This window comes from Elephas maximus, chromosome 1, assembly GCF_024166365.1.
Source record: "Elephas maximus indicus isolate mEleMax1 chromosome 1, mEleMax1 primary haplotype, whole genome shotgun sequence".
NCBI lineage: Eukaryota > Metazoa > Chordata > Mammalia > Proboscidea > Elephantidae > Elephas > Elephas maximus.
The window spans coordinates 173,997,914-174,011,027 of record NC_064819.1 but is presented as its reverse complement, the minus strand read 5'-3'; positions in this window follow the sequence as shown (position 1 = coordinate 174,011,027).

The following is a 13,114-nucleotide window of genomic DNA, read 5'->3' as shown; positions in this document are numbered from 1 at the left end:
GAGAGGTGGGTGTTTGATGTTTGACATTGCCTTTCCTATTAAGCAAGGTCCTCACCTACCCACATCAGTGACCTAAGGACTGGTAGCTCCACTCAGGCCACCCAGCCACGTGTGACAGCAGTCCAAAGGTAACTGGTACCTCCCAGTCCTTATGACCAAAAACTTTGGGTGCCCATGGTCTGTCTGCAGAACCCACCCACCAGCATGCTCTAGGGAACAGAGACACGTTTTCCTCAGAGACACTTGAGGGTTGATTCTCAGCCTCTGCCTTGTTCAGAGCATGACCCTCTGCTGTAGTCAGATCCTGGTATATATGCCAATCACCCTTGCCCCTCTAAGACTGTAGGACAGAGCCTGTACCACACACTTGATATCAGCTACCTAGAAACCTAAGCTGAATTCATACAAGAAGGCTGAATGGACTCCTAGACTCATATACCTGATAACAGCTCTAGCCAGCTGGGGACAGGACACCAGAGCGCCAAAGGTGAAAATAATCAAGCTAGCTCACTCAAGCAACCCATAGGGATATACCAAAACAAACCAAAGCAATCAGCTACGACACAGTAGGTAAGCATAAACTAATACAATAACTTATGATGGCTCGCAGGCAACATTCAATATCAAGTCACATAAAGAAACAGAACATGATCACCTCAACAGGCACTCAAAACAAAGAATCCAGGGATCCTCTAGATGAAAGTGCATTCCTGGAATTACCAGATGCAGAATACAAAAGTTTAACATACAGAACCCTTCAAGACATCAGGAAGGAAATGAGGCAATATGCAGAATAAGCCAAGGAACACACAGATAAAGCAACTGAAGAAATTAGAAAGATTATTCAGGAACATAATGAAAAGATTAATAAGGTGGAAAAATCCATAGACAGCAATCAGAAATTCAGAAGATTAACAATAAAATTATGAATTAGACAACTCAATAGAAAGTCAGAGGAGCAGAATTGAGAAAGTAGAAGCTAGAATTTCTGAACTTGAAGATAAATCACTTGGCACTAACTAATATATTTGAAGAAAAATCAGATAAAAGAATTTAAAAAAATGAAGAAACCTTAAGAATCATGTGGGACTCTATCAAGAGAAATAACCTACAAGTGATTGGAGTACCAGAACAGGGAGGGATAACAGAAAATACAGAGAAAATTGTTGAAGATTTGTTGGCAGAAAACTTCCCTGAGATTGTGAAAGATGAGAAGATATCTATCCAAGATGCTCATCGAACTCAACATAAGGGAGATCTGAAAAGAAAGTCACCAAGACATATTATAATCAAACTTGCCAAAACCAAAGATAAAGAGAGAATTTCAAGAGCAGCGAGGGATAAACAAAAAGTCGCCTACAAAGGAGCGCCAATAAGAATAAACTCAGTCTACTCGGCAGAAACCATGCAGGCAAGAAGGCAAAGGGATGACACATTTAAAAAATTGAAGGAAAAAATTGCCTGCCAAGAATCATATATCCATCAAAACTGTCTCTTAAATATGAAGGTGAAATTAAGGCATTTCCAGATAAACACAAGTTGAGAGAATTCGTAAAAACCAAACCAAAACTACAAGAAATACTAAAGGGAGTTCTTTGGTTAGAAAATCAATAATATCAGGTATCAACCCAAGACAAGAACAGTGGGCAGAGCAACCAGAAGTCAACCCAGACAGGGAAATCCAAAAGAACAAAGCAAGATAAAAAAAAAGCCCAAAATGGTAACAGCGATGTTATTATATAAAAGAAGACACCATTAAAATAATAAAGAGGGAGTAAGAAATGTAATCATGCACCTTCCATACGGAGAGGAAGATACAGCGATACAAAGAAATAAAAGTTAGTTTTAAATTTAGAAAAATAAGGGTAAGTAATAAGGTAACCACAAAGGAGACAAACTATCCTACTCATCAAAATAAAATACAAGGGAAAAATAGAGACTCAGCAGAAACAAAATCAACGCCAACAATTATGATGAAAGGACAATATAAAAAGAAAATCTACACAGCACATAAAATCAATTGGGAAAAAGAAACTGTCAACACACAAAAAAAGACATCAAAATGATAGCACTAAATTCTTACCTATCCATAATTACCCTGAATGTAAATGGACTAAATGCACCAATAAAGAGACAGAAAGTGGCAGAATGGATTAAAAAACAAGATCCATCTATATGCTGCCTACAAGAGACACACCTTAGACTTAGAGACACAAACAAATTAAAACTCAAAGGATGAAAAAAAAAAATCAAGCAATCAAAAAAGAGCAAGAGTGGCAATATTAATTGCTGACAAAATAGACTTTAAAGTTAAATCCATCAGAAAGGATAAGGAAGGACATTATATAATGATTAAAGAGACAATACACCAAGAAGATATAACCATATTAAATATTTATGCACCCAATGAGAGGGCTGCAAGATACACAAAACAAACTCTATCAGCACTGAAAAGTGAGATAGACAGCTCCACAATAATAGTAGGAAACTTCAACACACGACTTTCGGTGAAGGACAGGACATCCAGAAAGAAGCTCAATAAAGACACGGAAGATCCAAATGCCACAGTCAACCAACTTGACCTCGTAGACATATACAGAACACTCCATTCAACAGCAAGCAAGTATACTTTCTTTTCTAGTGCACATGGAACATTCTCTAGAATAGACCACATGTTAGGTCATAAAGCAAGCCTTAGCAGAATCCAAAACATTGATATATTACAAAGCATCTTCTCTGACCATAAGGCCATAAAAGTGGAAATCAATAACAGGAAAAGCAGGGAAAAGAAATCAAACACTTGGAGACTGAACAATACCCTGCTCAAAAAAGACTGGATTATAGAAGACATTAAGGATGGAATAAAGAAATTCATAGAATCCAATGAGAATGAAAACACTTCCTATCAGAACCTTTGGGATATAGCAAAATCGTGCTCAGAGGCCAATTTATATCAATAAATGCACACATCCAAAAAGAAGAAAGGGCCAAAGTCAAAGAGTTATCCCTACAACTTAAACAAATGGAAAGAGAGCAACAAAAGAAACCCTCAGGCACCAGAAGAAAACAAATAATAAAAATTAGAGCTGAACTAAATAAAATAGAAAACAGAAAAACAATTGAAAAAATTAACAAGACCAAAAGCTGGTTTTTTGAAGAAATCAACAAAATTGATAAACCACTGGCCAAACTGACAAAAGAAAAACAGGAGAGGAAGCAAATAACCTGAATAAGAAATGAGATGGGCGATATTACAACAGACCCAACTGAAATTAAAAGAATCATATCAGATTACTATGAAAAACTATACTCAAATTTGAAAACCTAGCAGAAATGGATGAATTCCTAGAAACGCACTACCTACCTAAAGTAACGCAGAGGTAGAACAACTAAATAGACCCATAACAAAAGAAGAGATTGAACAGGCAATCAGAAAACTCCCAACAAAAAAAAGCCCTGGTCCGGACGGCTTCACTGCAGAGTTCTACCAAACTTTTAGAGAAGAGTTAACACCACTACTACTAAAGATGTTTCAGAGCATAGAAAAGGACGGAATACTACCAAACTCATTCTATGAAGCCACCATATCCCTGATACCAAAACCAGGTAAAGACACCAGAAGAAAAGAAAATTATAGACCTTTATCCCTCATGAATGTAGATGCGAAAATCCTCAACAAAATTCTACATAATAGAATTCAACAAAATATTAAAAAATAATTCACCATGACCAAGTGGGATTCATACCAGGTATGCAAGGATGATTCAACATTAGCAAAACAATTAATGTAATCCAACACACAAATAAAAAGACAAGAATCACATGACTTTATCAATTGATGCAGAAAAGGCATTTGACAAAGTTCAACACTCATTCATGATAAAAACTCTCAGCAAAATAGGACTAGAAGGAAAATTCCTCAACATAATAAAGGGCATGTTTTTTTTTCTTTATACAAAGCCAACAGCCAACATCACCCTAAATGGAGAGAGCCTGAAAACATTCCCATTGAGATCGGGAACCAGACAAGGATGCCCTTTATCACCACTCTTATTCAACATTGTGCTGGAAGACCTAGCCAGAGCAATTAGGCTAGATAAAGAAATAAAGGGCATCCAGACTGGCAAGGAAGAAGTAAAAGTATCTCTATTTGCAGATGACATGATCTTATACACAGAAAATCTTAAGGAATACTCCAGAAAACTACTGAAACTAATAGAAGAGTTCAGCAGAGTATTGGGATACAAGATAAACATACAAAAATCAGTTGGATTCCTCTACACCAACAAAAAGGACGTTGAAGAGGAAATCACCAAATCAATGCCATTTACAGTAGCTCCCAAGAAGATAAAATACTCAGGAATAAATCTTACTAGAGATGTAAAAGACTAATACAAAGAAAACTACAGTACACTTCTGCAAGAAACCAAAAGAGACTTACATAAGTGGAAGAACATACCTTGCTCATGGATAGGAAGACTTAACATTATAAAAATGTCTCTTCTACCAAAAGCGATCTATATATTTAATGCAATTCCGATCCAAATCCCAATGACATTCTTTAAAGAGGTGGAGAAACAAATCACCAACTTCATATGGAAGGGAAAGAGGCCCCGGATAAATAAGGCATTACTGAAAAAGAAGAGCGAAGTGGGAGGTCTTACTCTACCTGATTTTAGAACCTATTATACTCCCACAGTAGTCAAAACAGCCTGGTACTGGTACAACAACAGATACATGGACCAATGGAACAGAATTGAGAATCCAGACATAAATCCATCCACATATGAGCAGTTGATATTTGACAAAGGCCCCAAAACTGTTAAATGGGGAAAAGACAGTCTTTTTAACAAATGGTGCTGGCATAACTGGATATCGGTCTGCAAAAAAAAATGAAACAAGACCCATACCTCACTCCATGCACAAAAACTAACTCAAAATGGATCAAAGACCTAAATATAAAATCTAAGACGATAAAGATCATGGAAGAAAAAATAGGGACAATGTTAGGAGCCCTAATACATGGCATAAACAGTATATAAAACATTATAAAGAATGTAGAAGAAAAAGTAGATAACTGTGACCTTCTAAAAATCAAACACCTATGCTCATCCAAAGACTTCACCAAAAGAGTAGAAAGATTACCTACAGACTGGGAAAAAGGTTTTAGCTGTGACATTTCTGATCAGCACCTGGTCTCTGAAATCTACATGATACTGCAAAAACTCAACTGCAAAAAGACAAATAACCCAATTAAAAAATAGGCAAAAGATATGAATAGACACTTCACTAAAGAAGACATTCAGGTAGCTAATAGATATATGAGGAAATGTTCACGATCATTAGCCATTAGAGAAATGCAGATCAAAACTACAATGAGATTTCATCTCACTCCGACAAGGCTGGCGTTAATCCAAAAAACACAAAATAATAAATGTTGGAGAGGCTGTGGAGAGATTGGAACACTTACACACTGCTGGTGGGAATGTCAAGTGGTACAACCGCTTAGGAAATCGATTTGGCGCTTCCTTAAAAAGCTAGAAATAGAACTACCATACAATCCAGCAATGCCACTCCTTGGAATATATCCTAGAGAAATAAGAGTCTTCACACGAACAGATATATGCACTCCCATGTTTATTGCAGCATTGTTTACAATAGCAAAAAGATGGAAGCAACCAAGGTGCCCATCAACGGATGAATGGATAAGTAAATTGTGGTATATTCACACAATGGACTTCTACGCATTGATAAAGAACAGTGATGAATCTGTGAAACATTTCATAACATGGAGGAACCTGGAAGACATTACACTGAGTGAAATTAGTCAGTTGCAAAAGGACAAATATTGTATAAAACCACTATTATAAGAACTTGAGAAATAGTTTAAACAGAGAAGAAAACATTCTTTTGTGGTTACGAGAGGGGGGAGGGAGGGAGGGTGGGTGAGGGGCATTCACTAATTAGACAGTAGATAAGAACTACTTTAGGTGAAGGGAAAGACAGCACACAGTACAGGGGAGGTCAGCACGACTGGACTAAACCAAAAGCAAAGTTTCCTGAATAAACTGAATGCTTCGAAGGCCAGCGTAGCAGGCGCAGGGGTCTGGGGACCATGGTTTCAGGGGACATCTAAGTCAATTGGCGTAATAAAATCTATTAAGAAATCATTCTGCATCTCACTTTGAAGAGTGGCATCTGGGGTCTTAAATGCTAGCAAGCAGCCATCTCAGATGCATCAATTGGTCTCAATCCACCTGGATCAAAGGAGAATGAAGAACACCAAGGACACAAGGCAATTATGAGCCCAAGAGACAGAAAGGGCCACATGAACCAGAGACTACATCATCCTGAGACCAGAAGAACTTGATGGTGCCCGGCTATAACTGATGACTGCCCTGACAGGGAATACAACAGTGAACCCCTGAGGGAGCAAGAGAGCAGTGGGATGCAGACCTCAAATTCTCATAAGACCAGACTTAATGGCCTGACTGAGACTAGAGGAACCCCGGTGGTTATGGCCCCCAGACTTTCTGTTGGCCCAGAATAGGAACCATTCCCGAAGCCAACTCTTCAGACATGGATTGGACTGGACAATGGGTTGGAGAGGGATACTGGTGAGGAGTGAGCTTCTTGGATCAGGTGGACACTTGAGACTATGTTGGCATCTCCTGCCTGGAGAGGAGATGAGAGGGTGGAGGGGGTTAGAAGCTGGCGAAATGGACACAAAAAGAGAGAGTGTCTCATCAGGGGAAGAGTAATTGGGAGTGTGTAGCAAGGTGTATATGGGTTTTTGTGTGAGAGACTGACTTGATTTGTTAACTTTCACTTAAAGCACAATAAAAAGTATTAAAAAAAAAAAAAGAGTGGATTATACTAAAATAGCTTCAAGACTACAGTGCAATGTGTTTCTCTTATATATGCCTTTTCTGGCCCTGAGTTTATTATTCTGCAAAAAAAAAAAAAAAAAAAAAGATTGGTTGGGTCACAGTCTGCCTTGTGATTGTTTTATTTTACTCACCTTGCAGGATTGGTCGATTTACTAGTTATAAAGGTGGTGTGTAAAACCATCCAATATGATTGAGTGGCTTGTGGTACACTGAAGGGATTCATTGGTTTGTGGTCCTGCTGGCCAGGCCACACCTTGAAACTGACAAAGAGATTGCTTATATAAACGGCCAAACCCTAAGAGGATTTGAGAGAAGAGGGAAGAGGCAAGGAGGGAACTTCAAGACCAGGGAGAGTTGGGGTTCCTGTGAGGGGAAAAAGATCTGTAAAAGAGCTATACTACGGGTCAAGGGCTCTAACACTGAAGACAGTGAGAGGCCTGGGAGAGGCCCAGCAACAGCCAGTGGTGACTACAGAAGCTACTGCTAAGAGGGCAGCAGCTGAGCAAGCTGCTACACTAGCTATGAATTGGGGCAGTTAGCAGCAGAGTGGCTGAAGGCAGAGAAGTCGAAAGCAGAGAGGTCTACTAGCTGCAGAGAGCAGCTAAAAGAGATGTCCTGGTTGGAAGCCATCCTGCACTAAAGAAGGGAAGGATGTGCTCTCCACTTCGGGGGATGCTTCCAGATTTTGCCCATGTGTTTTCTGAATCTGATCCCGAGTTGTTCCTGTTACTTCCAAGCTGATCCTGATCTTGAGTTGTAACCTGTTACTTCCCTAATAAACTGCATAACTGTGAGTATGGTCTGTGAGTTTTGTGTGGCCATTGCAACAAATTATCAAACTCAGCAGAGAAGCAGAGAGGGCCACAGGAGCTATAGCTGGTGTCAGAAATGGTGAGAAAGTTGGACAGTGGAGGTATGTCTGACCTCTACCTCATAGGAACCAGCTTTGTGCTGATCCTGATTCTTATCCCTCACAAAGTTAGGCAATCCTTTATGCCACATTACAAAGACACAGGCTTTCTCTGAGGAGGCATAATTAGGCAAACTCAAAGTCAAAGGTGGAGATAAAAACAAGGACACTAGAGGAACTTGAAGCCTCTAGCATTTATAGGCAATGTCCCTAGGTGGTGTAAACAGTTTAAACTCAACTACTAACATAAACGTTGGCAGTTTGATCTCACTCAACCACACCACAGAAGAAAGGCCTGGGGATCTACCTCTATAAATATAACAGCCAAAAAAGCCCTATGGAGCAAAATTCTACTCTGTAACACATGGGGTCACCATGAGTCAGAATCAACTCAGCAGCAACGGATTTGTTTTTTTTGGTTAGCACCTATAGCTACCAAAAACCCACTGCCATCTAGTCGATTCTGACTCATAGTGACCCTGTAAGACAGAGTAGAACTCCCCCATAGAGTTTCAAGGAGCACCTGGTGGATTCGAACTGCTGACCTTTTGGTTAGCAGTCATAGCATGTAACCACTACACCACCAGAGTTTCCACCTATAGCTACAAAAGAAAACACGACCCATCTCTTTGTCAGATTACAATAAATCCTCATTTAAGGTCTATTTACCTCAGCTACATGTCTGGCTTTCAACAAAAATTACAAGGCATGACAAAAAAGCAGGAAAAAATAGTCTGAAGAGTTTGAAAGGAAGTAATCATCAGAAAGAGATATGACACAGACGTTAGAATTACCAAACAGGAAACTTAAAAATAACTGTGATTAATATGTTACGGAGTGTAATAAAAAAATTAGACAACATGCAAGAACAGATGAGCAATGTAATCAAAGATGGAAATGAAGAATCAAAGGAAGATACTAGCAATCACTAATATAAATGAATGACTTTGATACACTCATAGGCTAGGATCGACAAAGCTTAGGAAAGAATTAGTGAACTTGAAGATAAGTCAATAGAAACTTCCCAAACTGAAATGCAAAAAGAAAAAAGAATGGGAGGGGGAAAAAAAAGTCCAAAAACTTGGACGATTTCAAAAAATATAATTGAAATAACAGAAGAAAAAGAACAAAGTAGAAGAAATATTTGAAATAATAATGGCTGAGAACTAATTAATGACACCAGCCACAGATCCAGAAGCTCAGAAAACACCAAGCAGGATAAATCCAACCAAAAAAAACAAACCCACTGCCATCGAGTCAATTCCAACTCATAGTGACCCATAGGACAGAGTAGAACTGCCCGAGTTTCCAAGGACCATCTGGCAGATTCAAACTGCCGATCTCTTAGTTAGCAGCCGCAGCACTTAACCACTACACCATCAGGGTTTCCACAGGATAAACAGGATTTAAAAAAAAGCAAAAAACAAAAAAACACTTAGGCATTCAAATTGCAGAAAACCAAAGACAAAGTCTTGAAAAAAGCCAGAGGAAAAAAAGTAAAATAAAGGGGTGCCGGCTTGACAATTTTTATACACCTTTTTTTTTTTTTCTAAATTTTATTTATTTTGCTGTTGTTGAGAATATACACAGCAAAAGATATATATACCAATTCAACAGTTTCTACATGTACAATTTAGTGACATTGATTATATTCTTGAAGTTGTGCAACCATTCTCATTCTTCTGAGTTGTTCCTTCCCCATTAACATAAACTCACTTCCCCCTTAGTTTCCTATTTAATCTTTTGAGTTGCTGTTGTCAATTTGATCATGTATAGATAGTCCTTAAAAGAGGATAATACTTTTTTACTGGTTAAGCTAAACTGCTGTTTGGTTTTAAGATGACTTCAGGAAGTATTTTTGGTTTAAGTGTTAAAGACTATCTCAGGGCAATAGTTTTTGAGGTTAATCCACCCTCCATGGCTCCAGAAAGTCTAAAGTCCGTGAGACTTTGCAATTCTCTTCTCCATTTTCCCCCTTTTGATCAGGACTCTTCAGTGAAATCTTGGATCAAATGTTTGGTAATAGTAACCAGGCAGCACCCAGTTCTTCTGGTCTCATGGCAAAGGAGACAGTTGTTCATGTAGGCAATTAGCCACATATTCCATTTTGTTGTTGTTGTTAAGTGCTGTCAGGTCGGTTCCAACTCATAACAACTCCATGTACAACAGAACAAAACACTGCCTGCCCGGTCTTGTGCCATCCTCACAATTGTGATGCTTGAGTCCATTGTCGCAGCCACTGTGTCAACCCATTTCCTTGAGGGTCTTCCTCTTTTTTGCTGACCTCCTACTTTGCCAAGCATGATAATATGTCCAAAGTATGTTAGACAAAGTCTTACCATCCTTGCTTCTAAGGAGCGTTCTGGCTGTACTTCTTCTAAGACAGATTTGTTTGTTCTTCTGGCAGACTGTGGTATATTCAACATTCCTAACCAACACTATAACTCAAAGGCATCAATTCTTCTTCTGTCTTCTTTATTCATTGTCCAGCTTTCACACGCATATGAGGTGATTGAAAATACCATGGGTTGGGCCAGGCGCATCTTAATTCTTAAAGTGACATCTTAGCTTTTTAACACTTCAAAGAGGTCTTTTGCAGATTTGCCCAATGCATCTTTTGATTTCTTGACTGCTGCTTCCATAGGTATCGATTGTGGGTCCAAGTAAAATGAAATCCTTGACAACTTCAATCTTTTCTCCACTTAATCTTGGTGCTGCTTATTGGTCCAGTTGTGAGGACTTTTGTTTTCTTTATGTGAAGTGTAATCCCTACTGAAGGCTGTGGTCTTTGATCTTCATCAGGAAGTGCTTCAAGTCCTGTTCACTTTCAGCTAGCAAGATTATGTCATCTGCATACCACAGGTTGTTAATGAGTCTTCCTCCAATTCTGATGCCACGTTTTTCTTCTTTTAGTCCAGCTTCTCAGATTATTTACTTAGCATATGGATTCAGTAAGTATGGTGGGAGGATACAACCTTGATGCACACCTTTCCTGATTTTAAACCACACAGTATCCTCTTGTTCTGTTTGAACGACTATCTCTTGGTCTATGTATAGGTTCCACATGAGCACAATTAAGTGTTCGGGAATTCCTATTCTTCATAATGTTATCCATAATTTGTTATGATCCACCCAGTTGAATGCCTTTTCATAGTCGATAAAACACAGGTAAGCATCTTTCTGGTATTCTTTGCTTTCAGCCAAGATCCATCTGACATCAGCAATGATATCCCTGGTTCCACGTCCTCTTCTGAATCCAGCTTGAATTTCTGGCAGTTCCTTGTCAAAGTTCCCTGCTGTAATTGTTTTTGAACGGTCTTTAGCAAAATTTTACTTGGGTGTGATATTAACGATATTGTTCAATAATTTCCACATTCTGTTTGATCATCTTGCTTTGGATTGGGCACAAATATGGATCTCTTCCAGTTGATTGGCCACATAGCTAGCTGTCTTCCAAATTTCTTGGCATAGATGAGTGAGCACCTCCAGTGCTGAATCTGTTTGTTGAAACATCTCAGTTGGTATTCTGTCAATTCCTGGAGCCTTGTTTTTCACCAGTGCCTTCAGTGTAACTTGGACCTCTTCATTCATTACCATCGGTTCCTGATCATATGCTACCTCCAGAAATGGTTGAACATTATCCAATTCCTTTTGGTATAGTGACTATCTGAATTCCTTCCATCTTCTTTTGATGCTTCCTGAGTTGTTTAATATTTCCCCATAGAATCCTTCAATATTGCAGTCCAAGGCTTGAATATTTTCTTCAGTTCTTTCAGGTTGAGAAATGCCAAGCGAGTTTTTCCCTTTTGGTTTTCTAACTCCAGGTCTTTGCATATTTTACTATAATACTTTGTCTTCTCGAGCAGCCCTTTGAAATCTTCTGTTCAGATCTTTTACTTCATCATTTCTTCCATTCCATTTAGCTACTCTACATTCAAGAGCAAGTTTCAGAGTTTCTCCTAACATGCATTTTGGTCTTTTCTTTCCTGTCTTTTTAATGACCTCTTGGTTTCTTCATGTATGAGGTCCTTGATGTCATCCGAAAACTCATCTGGTCTTTGATCATTAGTGTTTAATGAGTTAAATCCATTCTTGAGATGGCCTCTAAATTTAGGTGGAATATACTCAAGGTCATATTTTGGCTCTCGTGGACTTGTTCTAATTTTCTTCAGCTTCAACTTGAACTTGCATATGAGAATTGATGGTCTGCTCTGCAGTTGGCCTCTGGCCTTGTTCTGACTGATGATATTGAGCTTTTCCATCATCTCTTTCCACAGATGTAGTCGATTTGATTCCTGCATTGCATCACAGCAACACACAAGCCACCACAGTACAACAGACATGTGGGGACACATTTCATGTCCTCTTCCTATTCTTGACTCTCCTTCTTCCTATTTTGCTCCAGATGAATAGAGACCAGTTGTTGTGTGTTCGATGGACACTTGCAAGGTTTTCAGACCCCAGGCACTATGCAACAAACTAGGAGGTAGCACAGAAGCACTAAACATGTTATTAAGCCAATTAACTGGAATGTCCTATGAAACCATGACCCTAAACCCCCAAACCAAGAAACAAAATCCCATGAGGTGTTTGGTTGTCCATAAGCAGCCTCAGCAGCCATTCTTTTTTGTTGTTGTTGTTGTTATTTTTGTAAATATATCTATCACACTTTTACCAATTCAACTTTTTATAGGTGTACAATTAATTTAATGACAGCAATTACAATAATTGGCTGTGCAACCCTACCCTAAATAAATGTGATTTTTCCATCATTGTTAACCTCCCTTTTTCTCCTCCCTCTCACCCCTGGTAACCACTAATAAACTTGGTTCTCTGTACATTTGCCTTTTCTTGTCTTTTTATATAAGTGAGGTCATACAATATTTGTCCTTTTGTGATTTGCTCATTTTATTCAGCATTCTGTCTTCAAGCTCCATCCAAATTGTCGTATGTATCAAGACTTCATTTCTCCTACTGGTTGAGTGATATTCAATTGTATGTATATACCACATTTTGTTTATTCATTCATCTGTTGATGTGTCTTTAGGTTGCTTCCACCTTTTGGCTATTGGGAATAGTGCTGCAATGGACATTGGTATACAAGTCTCTTTTTGAGTCTCTGCTTTCGAGTCCTTTGGGTATACACCTAGGAGTGGAATTGCTGGGTCATATGGTAATTCTGTTTTTAGGTTTTTGAGGAAATGCCTGTTTTCCACAACAGCTGTGCCATTTTGCATTCCCACCAGCAATGGGCAAGGGTTTCAATTTCCACACGTCCTTGCCAACATATGCTGTTTTCTGTTTTTTTTAACTT